The sequence below is a fragment of the Ictidomys tridecemlineatus genome, chromosome 9 (assembly GCF_052094955.1).
Source record: "Ictidomys tridecemlineatus isolate mIctTri1 chromosome 9, mIctTri1.hap1, whole genome shotgun sequence".
NCBI lineage: Eukaryota > Metazoa > Chordata > Mammalia > Rodentia > Sciuridae > Ictidomys > Ictidomys tridecemlineatus.
Genome location: NC_135485.1, coordinates 10886603 through 10902658, shown reverse-complemented (window position 1 = coordinate 10902658; position 16056 = coordinate 10886603). Strand labels below are relative to the sequence as shown.

The window sequence follows — 16056 nt, the reverse complement described above, 5'->3', positions numbered from 1 at the left end:
AAGAAATGCAACTCTACCTTCAATGAACATATTCATCTACATCCTTTTGCAACCCATGTTCATCAATTCCTTATTCAAAATTTCTCCCATTCAGAAGAGACTCTGACTTTTTTTTATAGGAGCCTTACTACAATATCCTCATAAAATCAACTTGCAGTGCCATATTTACACAAAGTCTGTCCTACTGCAATAAGAATGTATTCTCTTGAACATAAAAAATAGTGGTATGTTCCCATTCATACTATGTACTGAAGTTTTGAAAATATTAGGTTCAATATTAGAATACCTTATTACAAATACACATCCTAGAAGACTCTACTAATGTCTTTTCCAGCATCTTCTCTTCCTTCTTCTTTCCTTCCTGTTTTAAGCACTATGCTAGTGTGATTTCTGGTATTTGCTGTCAAACACTTTCTTAACGTGTGTGTGTGTGTGTGTGTGTGTGTGTGTGTGTGTGTGTGCAAGCATGCGTGCATGCACACCTATGTTTAGCAAAGCTGTAAGCACATAAATTTCTTTTGTCATAAGCCACTTCTTTCTGCCACACTGCTGCCTCTCCCAGGATGCCTGGCACACAGAGAGGCACTGGTCAGAATGTGAGCCTAGAATAGACTCAGCGTTATCAGTGACATCCTCTGCACTGGCCATTCAGAAGATCAAAAAATATTTGTTGAGTAAATGAATGCATAAAAGATCCTGTTGTCAGGGTCCCTCTAATCTATTGGAGGAAGTAATCATTAACATTTACAAGCTGTAGGATCAAGTAAGTACTACAACCAGGGGTTGGGGGACTCACATTTTCTGGTTCAAATTTTACAACAAGAATCCAGAAAAAAAATTTTTATGAAATTTAATGAAAATCTTACAAAAGATACTCTAAACTCATGCAATTGATCTTCACCATCTCCCCTTCTTCTGCCCGTATGTAAACCACACTATCTCAGTCCTGGAGAATGGGGTTGTTTCCCAATGCTGGTGACTGTGTCCCATCATACCTCTGCAGGTAGCTCGAGGTTTTGTGGATGGACACTGAGCAAGTGAAGCACTCTTTCTGGAGTCTTCATCCAGTAGTAGGATGGGAGCCTCCGGTTGTCAGTCCACAGATTACCTTTAAAAAACTGGTCAGTGGTGTGGAAAAGTAAAATTAGCAAAGCCCTGGCAACATACCTCGAGTCCCTGGATTCAGCTGTCCCTAAAGCCTTTCTAGATACCTAAGACAATTTCCTTTTTATGCTTAAACTCCTTTAGAGTTAAGTTTATGTCACTTTCAAACAAAAGCACTCTGGCAAATGTAATTTTCTCAGCCCTTGTTTCTTCTTCTGCAAAATAAACTTTCTAAGGCCTATAGTGAGAAGCAAGCAAACCAATGTTTTTGTCAGAACTTTTTAAGTATAAAGTAAAATTAATCATGGTCACATACCCTCCAAAAGCACTTATTGGATAAGATGATTTGGGGTGCATGTACAGCAGTGGGCAACTAAAAGTAGTGTAAGCCATAGCTACTCAGAGTGTGGTCCCTGGACCAGCATGAGCATCAACATCATCATCATCATCATCATCATCATCTGGGACCTTGTTGGAAATTCAAACAAGGGCCTTCCTCCAGCCCCACGGAATCCAGAGTGCTGTGTTCTAAGAGGTTCCCTAAGTGATTCGCATGCACACGAATATTTGGAAATGAGTGAATTAGGGAACAAAGGATTCATTATCTGGTATAAATAATAATCCAAAGGCAAGTGGAAGCAGGTGGCGTAGTTCAGGTTGCTCATTTAATGCTGCCCAGGGCCCAGCAGCTCTGGTGTTCACCCATCTTACACCCACGAGTGTAAGATGGTGGCCTCAGCTCTCAACAGTTAAGTTTCATGGAATTATGTCCAACAATAGGAAGGGCCATTTCTCCTCACAAGTCCTTTTCACCAGGGAGGAAAGCCATTCCCAGAAATCTCCAGAGGACGCTGAGGTTTGACCCACACCTGTGCCTCAGCAGACGTGTAGGTGACAATGAAGTGACCACAACCAGCTTAGATTAAACAGCACTCATCCCCTTTCCCTGTATCCAAGAAGAGGCCAGCCCTGGATGGAGCACATGGGAGAGAGTGCCAGGCCCGGCCAGGGCATGGCCAGCAAGGTGAGAAGGAGCCAAGCAGGAGGGGCTGCCACACACCTCCCAGCAGTGCAGCCTGGGCTATGGGATGCCAGTTGTGCTGCCTGTCACCCTGACCCTTCATCAATCAAGTAAAATCAAAGTTCTAGGAGTCTTCTCTGGGTCTTGGTCACTCCATGGGCATGGATGATGGAGATAATTCAAGGCCTATCAGGTCAGTTTTGCTTGTTTGTTTGTTTGTTTGTTTGTTTACTGGTCCTGGGGATGGAACACGGGGCTTCGAATATGCTAGACAAACATTCTATCACTGAGCTACAACCTCAGCCCTTTTTACTTTATTTTGAGACAGGGTCATGCTAAGTTGCAATTGTCTGGCCTCAGTCTCTTTAGTAGCTGGGATTGGTGTGGGCCATCCTGCTTGGCCAGGTGAGATTTGTGCAGGCAGGGGCCCGGACTTCTCAGAAGCTGCCTGAGGCATCACATGCCCCATAGTTCCCTAAAGTTCTATGCAGAATGGATTATCAACCCTTCCCCACACCCATAACATCAACAGTGTTTCCTTTGCAGTTCTGCACAGCATGATAGTTCTACATGTGCTCAGGTAGCACAACTGAGGTACCTAATGGGTACCCGGCATTCTCAAGAAATAAATTCCAAGGCGTTTGTATTTCTGAATGCATGAACACCACCACGGCACATAAGATCCCCTGTGAAATGCAGGTAAGATCCCCTGTGAAATGCAGCAAGTATACTTCATGTAAGTGACAGTATGTGAGAGGAGAAATGATCACTTAGGTCGGGGGCAGGTGCTGGGCAGGCAGCTTGGCTCACTTGTTAGCCCATGACCTTCTGCACAAGAGCCCCTGGAGCTGCAGAAATAAGACCACAGATGCAAAGTGGCTTGACAAAACACTTCAGCTGTGTCCTAAAAATTCTGCATTCAGGAGGAAGTGACCAATTTATCTGGCAGCCAGAAGCCAATTAACAACTGCCCCTGAAACTTGTGCGTTCTGTTTTACATGGGAATGCCGCCCAAGATCTTATTGCCCCCCCCCCCACTCCCAACTTACTCACCTTCCCAGAAAATTCCTTGTTGCATTATGTTTGGGAATATATCAGGAAGTAGGTTCTGGTATTTACAAACAAGAAGTTTATAGAGCACATTTGACAAGCACTGTAAGTTTTGAAAAAGGATGGCATGATAGTAAACAAGGTAAAACACATACCTGAGTGGAGATTCTAACATATGAGCTGGGGACAAGAAGAGATAAAGACACAGTAAAGGAAAGAAAGGAGGTTTAGACACACCTCTAAATAAACGAGGAGTCACGATATTTGTTCCCTGTCTAACATTGAGGTTATGTGATATAAAATTGTTTGGATAGGGAGGCTGATTTCTCTCATTACTGCCAACAACTCAAAATTCTCAGCTCAGGAAGATGGCAATTTAACGCCTGGATTGTTAAATCTACAAAATCCAGGGATGTACGCTATGCAGTCTCTGACTAGGGAGAGGAAACAGCTGGAGAGGGAGCCCAGAAGAGCACATGGATGCTATAAACCATCCCATGTTGACAGATCTGGGGCATCCTGGGCCTTTGCCAGTTGATTCTGGGGCCAGCTCCCTGAACTTGACCCCTGACCCATCTCCGACCAACCACGCATGACCTTGGGCAATGCATATCTGTGAACCCCAGTTGTTTCTGAGATAGGGGTCCTGGGGGGTGTGGAGAAGGACACAACACAGGTGGCCCAGGGGTGTGCTTGGTGTTTAGTGAGCTCCCAGGGAATGTCAACCTAGGGGTCACTGAGGATGATGATGGTGTTTCTCACACCTCCCTCCACCGCCTCTCAAGACCCTGCACAAAGCAAGGGCAACTCAGTAGGTGCAGCCCACCAGGAATGCCAGCCAGGCTCCTGGGACCCTGCCAAAAAGAGACAGTGACAACAGGAGGCTGGCATCCCACATCCACCTGGGAACTCAGAAAGCAGACCACTGATCTGAGCCCACGGCTAGTGGACCGCTGCTCTCACATTCCACTCAGGAGAAGGATCCTGCTTCCAGGCTCAAGTCCCACTGGACAGGCTGGGCGGCCTCACCAATAGGCCAACCCGGCAGCTATGTGGGCCTCTAGTCCCAGGGTTCCTGGAGATTGGGGAGAGCTGCCTCCTTCGAGTACTCCCATCTCTCCGAGAGCTCTCCAGAGACAGAACTGCAAGAACCCAGGCTCTAGAGGGGTGTGGGCTGCAGGGTGAACCCTGGGTCCCCAGGTGCCTCCGATGGAATTATTTATGATGCCATATAGGTCTAGCAGTGTTTTTAATTAGCATCCTGGGAAAAGGCTGCTGTCTCATGGCCTCCTGTGGACCCACAGGAAAGCTCTGCAGGCCCATGGAATTGTTTTGGTAACAGGAACAAATACCAAGCTCAGTGAGCAGGGGCACCTTTGGAGGAGTCAGACCTGAGTTGTGTCTTCCTGGCTTAACATGACCCTGAGGCATCTGCCCTCAATTTGGGGATTGTGACGCTCCTCCTAGGCAGAGCTGGGAGGCGTAAGTGAGAGGGCATCCTGCAAGGCTGGCCCAGGGTCTGACGCGGTGCAGACAGCCCTCTCTGTCTCTTGGCGTGGCATTGCCCAGGGGCCCTGTGCATGGTCAGAGCTGTGCCTGAGCAGCTCTGGGGCCAGCAAACCTGTCTTGAAAGCACTATGTGAGCTTCTCCAGTAACTACCAGGAGACATCAGAGCAAGAGGCTGGAGAGGAGGCAAATGGCAGCCCTGTGAGACCAGGAAGGCAGAACGAGATGCTCAGAACCACACAGAGGTGAGGCCCCCTGGACACCTGATCTAAATCCCAGATTAGGGGCCTCCATCACATGGCGATGGACTAGCTGGGTGAACTTGGACATTCTTGACCACTCAGGACCTCAGTTTCCCTCTCTAGAAAATGGGGCAATGATAATGAGCTAGCACATAGAGGTGCTCAAAAGAGAATGTTTGTTTCCTTGACCCTTGGTTTCTTCCTCTGTAGATGTAAGAACATTCACTTCATTGAGTTGGAGGGGAAAACAGTGCAATAGCTGTTGTATATAGTATTGACTGAGCACAACTCTGTGCCTCACGTCACTTTTTTTTTTTTTTACTAATTTATGCTCCCAGTAAAGTGGGCACTGTTATCATTTCCATTTTAACAAGTTAGGACCACCAACAGAGCAATTAAACCCACCCAGGGCACACAACACCTATATTCTCACCCACATTTGCAGAGGGAGAAAGGCACAGCATAGTAGCAAGGTGATTCTGAGGGATCCACCTAGGCCATTTTTATTTTTTCCTTTAGTCTTTTTGCTACTTCCAAGCTTTCTTCCATGAAATATGTAACTTTCATTACCATACACAAAATAGGCTCAACAAAGGTTAAAATAAACAAACAGGAAAACCACGGCTCAACCTGCCTCTGCCTGATGCTCTGCGGGCCATTAGGAGAGGTGGTTGTATAATTCTGTTTATGTGAAATGCCCAGAATAGGCAAATCCACAGAGACAGACAGCCGCTTGCTGTTTGCTGGGCTGCGAGTGTGGTGAGGAGCCTTTGCTTTATGTGAACCAAGTTTTTTTGGGGGGGTTCATGAAAATATTTTGAAAGTAGACAGAGGTGGCAGTTGTTCATGTTAGGAATGTGCTAGATGCCACTGATCTCTTTTCAGTGGCTAATTTTGGTGTTGTTGTTATGTGAATTTACCCTCAATGTAATAAAAAATTTAGAGAGAGAGAGAGTCAGAGAGAGGAGGGGGTCCTACCCAGAGCTAATGCTTTCTTGGTGGCCTGATCTGCTGGGAAGACCTTCCTCTGTTCTGGGCTTGCCTGAGCCCGCAGGGAGAGGCCAGCACTATTGGTGGCCCCTAGATCCCCCAGGAGGGGGCATTCATGAGCTCTTGTCCCAGGCTGCCTGCTCCCCACCCCTGCCCCTGACTTCACTAGTAGCCCTACAGTGCAGAGCCCTTGTCTCCAGCCTGGTAACAGTCCCCCCAGGTGGCTAGCATGAGGAGAATGAGTAAACCCAGCGACTTAGAAAAAGCTTCATCATGGTTCTCTGACTGTGATGGGACATTGCAGAGGACTCATCCCCCTCCTCCTAGGCCCCCTTCCTCTTTTGAAGCTGCTACCCTGTGTCTTGCTGAGCACAGGCATCAACATAAGGACTCTGGGTGGCAGAGGTCAGAGCCCCGAGGATCCTCACAATCCAGAATTTTCTCGGGGCACGATTACCTCTCAGGAAAAGCCTGTGCCACAAAGGTTAGCCATATGCATTGGTCACCTTGGGCCTGCTTTGTGGCCCCAGGTCTTCAGAACTTGGGGTCTGTCTAGGTAGTAGGATCCCCCTGATTCCTAATTTCAACTGCGCTCTTGGGAAACCAAGTTAGCAGGGCAGCCAGCCCTCAGCAAGAGTTCAGAGCAGCCAGCTGCAGCCAGGGTGGGAAGGTGGCCCGGTGTCACTCTGAACATCCTCTGGAGCACAACATCAAGTACTCAGGGACAGTTTCCGGGTGGTTCTGTGGAGACCTAACAGAAGGGTACGTTTGGCTCTCGACTCTGCCACCACTAGTGGGGTGACTTTGGGTCTGTTGGCTTCTCTGCTTCCTTGAGCTTGGGTTTCCTTGGCAGTGACACGGGGAACCGGAGCCCAGCCTGTACCTCCCGGAGGCACGGGGAGCCCTGGTGGTGGAGGTGCAGGCTGGCCGGCCTCTGAGGAGCATTGGACACAGCTGTGACTGGCAGCGGGGGAGGGGGACGCAGACACTGCGCTTTCAGCCACTTCCTGCTGCCAGCCGTCTTGTGTGTGTTCTTGAGGTTGAGCTGGGGCCTCCCACAATGTTTTGCAGTGTAAATAAGGAAACTGCTGCCAGTGTAAATCAAGATTCTCTGCCCCTTCGGAGAAGCAGGTGCTCTGTCCTGTGGGCACCCAGGGAGATAATTGGCAGTGTTGCTACCTAACACACAAGGGCACCAATGGCTGCCATGGCAGAGCCTCTGTTTACATGCCAGGGTGCAGCTCCTTCTAGGGCAGGCGTCGGGCCCCCAGAGCTCCAACCCCTGCAGCCCCCAACAGGGAACTTAAATCCCTATCTCTTTCTGGATGCAAGGACCCGGCAGGGGAAACCCAGCCTTTCCAAGCCTCGGACCTCGGGGGTCCTCATCAGTAAATAAAGATGATGATCTCTTTCTCACAGGGGCGGATTCATTTCTTAGGGCTGACTTAAAAGTCCCCCAGACTCAGAGGCTTGGATAACAGAACGGCATTGCCCAGCAGTCCTGGGTGCTGCCAGGGGGAGACCACAGTGGGGGCAGGGCTGGCTCCTCCTGAGCACTGGTGAGGAAGGATGCCTCTCTCCTTGGCTTGTGGGTCTCCCCCTTCTCCTGATGCCAGTTCATGTCATCCTCCTTTTGAGCAGGCCCCTGCCCCTCTCCTCTGGAGGGCACTTGGCCAAGTCTCTTCACCTTGGACGTCAGAGTTAATTGCATACTTTATCTCTGGGTCACAGTAGATGGGCTATGCTCTGTGGGGGGCCTCTCTACCCTCCTGGCAGTTGCTCCAGGCTCCAGGGCTTCCCATTTGAATGGACAACAGCTCTGTACCATCTACTTGATTGTTATCTGTCTTGTAAACAGGCTAAGACTCCTCAGCCCAATGCATGATGGGTAAGGGGTGGCAGAACCAGGATTTGAAGTCAGTCCTACCTTTAAAGACAAAATGGGCTGTATTCATTTTATTTTTACTGCTACAAATTCAGCATGGAATTCTAGAAAACAGCTTAGCGACACATGAACAGTTGTAGACTGGCAAGACTGATCTTATTGTGCCAGAGGGCAAATACAAAGAGTGTGCCCTTTTCCCAGAAGGATTAAAATTATTTTACAGTCTTCTTTTTGGGTGAGGAGACACGTGGGTATTGACCTCAGATGAATCAAAAACAGTTGGCTACTGTGAGGTCGCAGACATTAGGGATGCTGGGTTAGCATTTTTTTTTTTTTAGTTGTAGATGGACACAATACCTTTATTTATGTATTTATATGTGGTGCTGAGGATGGAACCCAGTGCCTCATACATGCCAGGTAAGTGCTCTACCTCTGAGCCCCAGCCCCAGCTAGCCGTGTTCTTAAGGCAGGACTGGTGAGGAACACCGGGGAATCCTGGGCAATCGAGAGGTGCATGGCCACAATCCCAGCTGGTGTCAATTATTTGTGAGCCAATTAATTTCTTTTCTAGGAAAAGAATTTATTCTAGGAAATCCTATAAATACTGAGCTTCATAGCTATCATCAGCTGAAGTAATACTTTAAAATTAATATTTCTTAATTCCCTCAGTGAAGATACGAATAGAAAAAGAGAGGGTTGCCACGGAGGGGCATCTAAGGGCAAATTTAGTTCAGTGCGTCTAGCTTGGGCCCTGAAGAAAGAAACCTTTACGATAGTTCGAGTGAACTGAAGTCTTTGCCACATCAAAACCAGCCATGAGAAGTCACCTGACCAAAAATGCAGTCTGCCATAGAATGGAACATAAAAAAGCAAGAAAATTATACTCTAAAGCACTTCCAATAATTCCTTTTCCACTCAACACTTACTAAGTGAAAATGCATGTGTTTTAAAACTTTCATGCTTTACCTACCCCCAAAAAGTTGGCTCCCCAAATGTCTCACCTATAAACCTGAACAGAGTAGCACTATTAAAACCCTAGAAAAAATATCAAAAGGGCTGAGTTGGAGAAACTTTTAGATCACAATGATTGTTTTTTCCTAAAGAAAGATTTCTTTTTTATTTTAATGATAATTAAATCGAATTTTTTTTCCATAGAAAATCTGGAAGCTACAAAGAAATAAAAAAGAAAAGAACGTTGCCCTGTTGCCCACGGAGAAAATCACAGTTGTCAGTGTATGTTCTTTCTGTTTTCTCTGCCCTAATCTTGCTTTTCACAGCCTTTGTGTTTGCTGCCATTTATTTGCTCATCATTGTGTTCTAAACAGCACCCATGCCCTTGAGGATGGAGGTTGAGGCCCCAGAAGGATCTGGAGACAGAGGCTGAGTCAAAGAGAGGCTGCGATCCTAGGTGAGTGTCTTAGCTCTGGGCTAGAGGTTTATACAGGTCGGTTCCAAGAAATGGAGAGAGCAGAGAAGGTTCTATCCACAGCAACGCATAGGCACCTGCACTTTGTCTAGTTCAGAGCCTGAGTCCAAACCCTTAGCGCTCAGTGGTCCAGAAGCCCAAGGTGAAACAGCCCCTCCACATTGAACCAGGAGATTTTTAAAGACCCTTTGAGTTTACAACTCTGCCTTTCCAGAGAAGCTTGCGCTACTTCCAATTAGGACTGAAGTCACCCTGAGTCCTAAGGAAGAAAGGAGGAGGAGCCCTTTGGAGGTTTGCCTGGATTCTCCCCCGCAGAGAGGGCCGCCATTCCTGGGAATCACAGAGCCATGCTGTACGAAAGGGAAGTTGGCAGCCTTTCTGTGCACGGTGCCAAGCCCACACCCTCAGGGACATTTAGATTAGCACGGCCTATTTATGTAGGGGTCAGGGGAACAAGAGTTCAAGGAAGCGTTTGTTTTTCTGACCGTTCAAAATGGTCCTGGTTCATTACATGCCTTGGCATATCTGATGCCACCTGGGGTGATGGCCACACCCAGGACCTGACCACACAGAGTCCAAAGAAACCAGGACAATGACTAGCTCCAGGACAACATCCACTCCAACTAGGTACAGAGTTGGATGCTAGGGTCTAGCTGGTTGGTTGAGGTCCTGGGGTGAATGTGCCCTGGGAAGAGCTTCTGGTGGGGAGTTGGAGTGAGGGATGGAGGAGAAAGAAACAAGGATGCGCTGAGCCACCCAGAGGGACACTGAGATGGCTTCAGGCTGCTCGGGAAGGCCTAGGCATGAGAGCTGAGTGGATGTCTGGGGCGGACCCTCCACCCAGGCAGGGGGAGCACCAAGCACAGGCAGAAGGGAGGGTCAGGGTGTCAGGGGAAGGCAGGGAGGAGGAGCAGCTGGTGTCCTGTTAGAAAGGGGAGGACGTGGGAGTTGGGGACAATGGGAGGCTATTACAGGCCATGCTGGATGTTTGGACATTGTGTGAGTGAGGGGTGAGATGGGAACAAATGGTCAAGGGTATTGAGCAAAGAGGTAACCCGTCTTCCACTTTGAAAGCGTCCCTCTGGCCACTGGTGGGCAATTAGACCGGGAATGGGAAAGACAGAAATCAGGGGGCAAATTTGGATTCCTCATTTTCAGACAAAGATTCTGAACCTCACGAGTAGGCCTCCAATCTCTGATGGCCGGCCTGAATCTTTGCGGATAGAGCACACATGTGCACCTAAGGGTTCAACACGATTCTCTCCAGCTGCTCTTCCCGCCTCCTGGACACCTGTGGCCTATGGGATGTCCCTCTGGGCTCGAGGCCAGTGTTCCTGCTATTTACCTGGCCCCTGTGCCTCTCTCCCATGCCTAGGACACTCTACTCTGGGAGAGTCTTCACCTGGTCCCGTCCTAGTAGCCTTTCACTTCCCCAAACACCCTTTCTTCAAGGAAGCCACCCACATCCCCTGAAGAGCAGGCGGCGAGCTCAGCACCTCTGCAGGTCTTTGCTCTTTGTTGGTCTCCCACCTTGGCTTCCATCACCAAGGTCAATGTCTCTCTAGCTCACCCATCAGCACTTCCACCAGGAGCAGAATCTCAAGAATCCGCTGAGCCTTGTAGCAAGAGATCTAATGTTTCTGGGACTCAGTTTCCCCAGGTGTAAGTGAAAGTTCTAGAGCCACATGTTCTGCAGAGGCTCCCCCAAGCTCCTGACCACAAGAACCCCCAGCTCTGGGATGTTCCTTAAGAATTCTTCTGGCCTCACCCCAACCTGCAGAACTACAGCTCCAGAATGTGTGGCCTCCGGACTCCGATTCTGTTGCTTTGTCTGTTTAATAAAGAGGCTCACAAAACTTCTCCCCAAATAAGTTTTCAACATGTATTTCTACAGGACTTCTTTTCAAGGAAGTTTCCCCAGAGAGAAAGACCAAAGGGGAGGAAAAACAAGATTGCAGTGACTACGACAGCCATGACAACAGTTCCCTCTCAAATGTCTTCTCTCTTTTATAAAAAGAAACTCTGCAACTGATGCCTGCTATTTATTTAGGGGGCCTGCTGGAAGGTTTCTGAATCTCCACTGAGAGTGTGTTCTTGGAAAACTCTAACATTGCTCTGACAAGCTTGGACCAAGTTTGAATTTAAAAAAAAAAAAAAAAAACTTGTGGAAGGAGCACAGCAAAGGCAGGGAGATTCTCAAAGGCTCTGAAAGGAGACAAGAGGCCCAGAAAGGTTAATTAACTTGCCTGTAGGCACACAACTGTTAGGCGGGAGAGCTGGAACCAGACCCAGCTCCGTGTTCCTGACTGGTGTTTTTCCTTCTGAACCATAAGTCCATATTGGGGCAATATTGGATCTGCCCAGAGAACTGCAGAGCTCACACGTTGGAGCCACAGGGGCTCCATAAACCCCACATCAGTGATGACCTGTCCAAGAGCAGCGGCATGTCACAGGCACTGTCAGAGAGTGGTTCTCGGATTGACTGGCCTTATCACCCTGATCTGACAACAGCCACTTTTCAGACTGTTTTATTCTCTGCCTTGTTGGATTAAACTCATGGAGCAGCTCAGCTAGCTTTCCACTAGTGCAGCGGTGGACACATGTTGGATGAATTAAAATACAATGTTGGGCAGGAGGAGGTAGCTACTCTCACGTCCGTCCTCACCTCTCAGAAGCTCGGTTTCCTCGCCTGGAAAATGGGGGTGGTGCCCCATCCGTGTGTGGCTGGTGAGGATTAAGTGAGATACCACACAGTACCTGGCACAGAGTAGCTCCCAGGACTAGAGAAAGGTACTTGTCCCCTTATTATAAGGGACATTCCAGAGGATCCAGAGGTGGACACGCTGAGGCATGGGGAAGGGCACGGAGCTTCCCTGCCCTTTGCCAGCGCCCCACCCTCCAGGAACCTCTGTGTGTGTGGGTTAGGAAATTCTCCAAACCCTGTCCTTTGGGGGTATAGGGGTGCTTCACTGCCTAGCCGTGATGGACCCATGGACAGCTGTGTGGAAGTGTGATTGGACACAAAGGGTCGCATCTATGCGAACAGAGAGTGGGGAGCCCAGCAAGGCTGCCCACTCTGATTCCTCCTGGCCTTGCCGTGTGGCATTCTTCCTCCTGGCTAGGGGACAGGACCCTCTGATGTGGGGACCTTATGATCTATTGTCAGATAAAGTAGATCAGAGAATTTCTTTATCTTCAGCTCCAAAACTGAACAGTGAGGGAATTTTTATGACCCGCCTTGGAAGGGAAATCCTGGTTCTATGGCCTGCCTTGGGGAAGGAGCTATGAGCCAAGTTCTATGCATGGAAATTCAAAGTGTCTCTCATAATAGCACGCCTTCTGCCGAGGAAGGAGCTGGCAGGCTGTGCGCAGGGCCAGCTTGGCTAGATGCAGCTTCCTGCTGTGCGCTTTGCTTTTCAAGAGAGAGCAAAGGGCTCATCCAAGGTCACGGGGTGAGCTTACCCCCACTCCTGCCCCGCCACCTCCCACCATGCCTCTCCTTCCATGAGGATGTTCCTTTGGGCCTTCATTCCTGCTCTGTCTTCCTCTACTGTGGGATTGAAGGAGAGATACCTGAGCTGAGGAATCCAGGGCCTCGGTGCCCATCATCCATAGTCCTCTATGGTCTACTGAATTCTGCTGCTTCTCCACCTACGTCAAGGACCAAATGCCAGGGAAGCTGTGCAGAGAAGAGCTATGCAGGCAAGACCTGAGCAGGTGCGCGAGATGTTCCTGGCCCAAGCTGGGTGGTCACCACTCATGGCATTTGGGAGGGAGGAATGCCGCAGCAAACAGGGTGGGCCCCACAGGGGGAGACAATGTTAGTGGGGGACTCCATCAGCCCAGCTGTCTGCAATGGTGCACAAGAGTTCGAGAACCACTGGGCTGGACACTCTTGGGGATCCTTGCAGTCTTGCCTCGCTCTCTCCTGAGATGCTGGCACCAGGAGCTAGAGACGGAATGGAGGAGCAGCCTGGAGTTCTCTTTATCAACACAGATGATTCTGGCAATGTGGCTATCATGGGCCCCATCTGGGCACTGTAGGCTTCTGAAGCCAGAGGCAGTGGCTTCACATTATAATAAGGAACAAGGGCTTTGTGGGCCCCAGAGAAAAGGGAGCATGATTGACATATTTAAGTCTTCTTTTTTTTTCCCCCTAACTTGAAAAATGGGGAGGTCATGAGCTGGACAGAGTGGCAGATTGAAGTCAGAGAGACCCAGGGTTTTGCTCATCCCCTACTGACCCACACAGTGACTGTATTAGTCAGCTTTTCATTACTATGATGAAAAACTTGAGGCAGGCTACGTACGAAGAAAAGAAGTTCATGGGATTCGATTTTGGAGGCTCAGATCAAGATCAGGCAGCCCCTTGGTTGTGGTTCTCCCTCTGGAGAGGGTGATGGTCAGCATCAGGGCATGGCAGGAGCAGGTGAGGAGTGCTGCGGGAAACAGGCTGGCCGAGAAGCAGCAAGCAGCACTCAGAGAGGACAAGAACTCCAGCATGTATTTTACACACTGGCAGGCCCAGAGGAAAACAGAAACTCCAAATTCTGAGCCCTGATCCACAGTTTCTCACAATATTTATAGGCTACCTGACATCATCTTAGACCCATCCTATCATGGGGGCTTTTTCTTCTTTTTAAAAAAGTTCCTAGTCTATGCGGCAGAAGGCCTGTGCAGGGGCTCTGACATAAAGCATGCTCACAGAAACAGACCAGAGGAAACAGCTCTTTCCACAGGCATCTGGTACATTTCCAGAGGGAGCAGTCAGATTCCTAGGGCAGCTATTTACAATCCAGAACGGAGGGACTCAGGGCTAATTAGGCTTCCTGGAGAAGGGCCAAGAGAGGGGAGCGGAATGGACCCCTTTCCTAGGCGTTGGCTTCTTAGCATAAGGTTTCTGTAATTTCATTTCACAACCAGGTCTGGTTTTGCCATCATAGGAGCAAGCTGTCACCCCTCAGACAGGAAGCCCAGGGTGGGGGCAGCCTTGCTCCTTTTATAATCACCTTCCTCTAAGAACTACCCAGGGGCAGCACAGGAGTCATCCTTGTTCTGTTCAAGATCACCCTTCCTCACAGTGCCACCTGGGAGCATGCCTTTAACCCAGGGCTGTTTATAGGAGCTCAATCCACATACAGACCGTGGCAGTGTCATTAGGAAAGACACCAGCCAGCCTGGGACAAATGCTCAGTGAAGACTTATTAAAAACAATAGGCTCAGTGATAGAGCACCCACCTAGCACGTGTGAAGCCCTGGGTTTGATCCTCAGCACCCCATAAAAAATAAATTTATATAAAGGTGTTGTGTCCAACTACAACTAAAAACAACAAAAAAGAAGAAAGAAAGAAAACAGACACCGTGAAAAGCTCTTCATGTGACAGCCAGAAGCCCACAGACCAGGGACCTAATAAATAACTCACCATGGGAACATAGATTTTAAACACCAGCTACTCTTCCTCCAAAGCCACTGCTTTTACCCCTCCCCACCACCACCCATCCCAAATCCCCACTCCTGGTATAAAATAATCAAAACACAAAACTCCCCGAGCCTCTTTTCTCTTGAGCATCCCGGCTGGCGGATGGGCACAGCTTGGGTCACATCCTTCCCAGGGCTGAGACTGAGACCAAGGAGAGAGAGATTGTCCCCAAGTCTGAGATGGACAAAAGAAATCGAGGAAAAGGCAGAATCGTGAGCCCAGCTGGAATGGAGGAGGCTCGAGGGGCAGAGACCCCAGCAAGCAGGCGAGGGTGGAGGGAATATTTACTGAGCACTAACTGTGCGCTGTCATGAAGTCTTCACATTAACCCAGGAAAGTAAGGGGCTCTTCTCATTGTTGATGCTAAAACCAAAATCCTGAGCCACGAGATAACATGTCCAAGATCAGAGCATGCTGTAGACATAGGCTTTGAACCCACATAAGTGATCCCAAAGCCCATGTTCCCCCGCCCATGCCTATTTCATATTTTTCCAGAGGTGGCCCCACAGAGGACATACTTGTCACATCCAATAGGCTTCCAGACCTGCCACTGCAGAGCAATGCCTCCGGAGAACTCCCTTACAACACTAAGGCCAGGGACCAGCTGGTTTCTCTGAGTGATTCATAAAGCTGGGGCCACAGGGAACCTGCCTCAGGAGGGAGAGTGGCCAGGAGGCTGGACCATGGCTCTCATGAGCCTCTTCACAACATCCAGCCCCCAACACTGGGTGACACCATGAGGTTTCCAGACTTTCACTTAAAACTTGGGATCCATGCACTGGTGAAGCTGCTGAGGGTCACAGCAGTGTCTGTTACAAGCCATTTAATGGTCTAAATTAAAATAGCAAGCTCCCTGTGAATCACAGCTTGTTCCAATATAACGCTAACCTTGGGGAAAAAAAGAAATCACAGACCATCAGAGATTCCACCCTTGGATAAGGAAGCTGAGACCTGGAGGTAGGCGTGCCCTCTCTAAGTCCCTACCCAATCAGGGGCCCAGTCAGCACTGGACCCTCTGGGCCCTGATCCCAGTTAGTGCCCAGCACTGGGCCACAGTCCACAACAAAAGAGATGCCCACTTAGGTTCCCATCTGCCTATGGCTTTGAAAAAACCTCTGCCCGCCCTTCCCTGGTTGTTTTCTTTATGTGATTATTTCCATGGTTCTTAGCACCATCTGAAAGGATCTGCTTGGTTTTTTGGTTTATAGATCTTTCCACCCTTTTCCCAAGCTAGAGGATAAGGCCCCCCTAGAAGATCAGGGTTTCCCTCTTCTGTCTGGATCTTGCTGTGTCCCAAACTTGGAGTGATACCTGGCACACAAAGGGGTTCCATAAATGTTTGTAGAAAAGC

General features: G+C 49.0%; 1 long non-coding RNA gene across 1 annotated transcript; it reads left to right on the top strand.

The window, feature by feature from the left end:
- Window positions 1-470: 470 nt before the first annotated feature.
- On the top strand, window positions 471-14767 carry LOC144366625 (uncharacterized). The gene is made up of 4 exons (XR_013425712.1): window positions 471-2824; window positions 8955-9032; window positions 9125-9207; window positions 11120-14767. It is a non-coding gene; the product is annotated as an uncharacterized LOC144366625 (long non-coding RNA).
- The last annotated feature ends 1289 nt before the right edge of the window (window positions 14768-16056 follow it).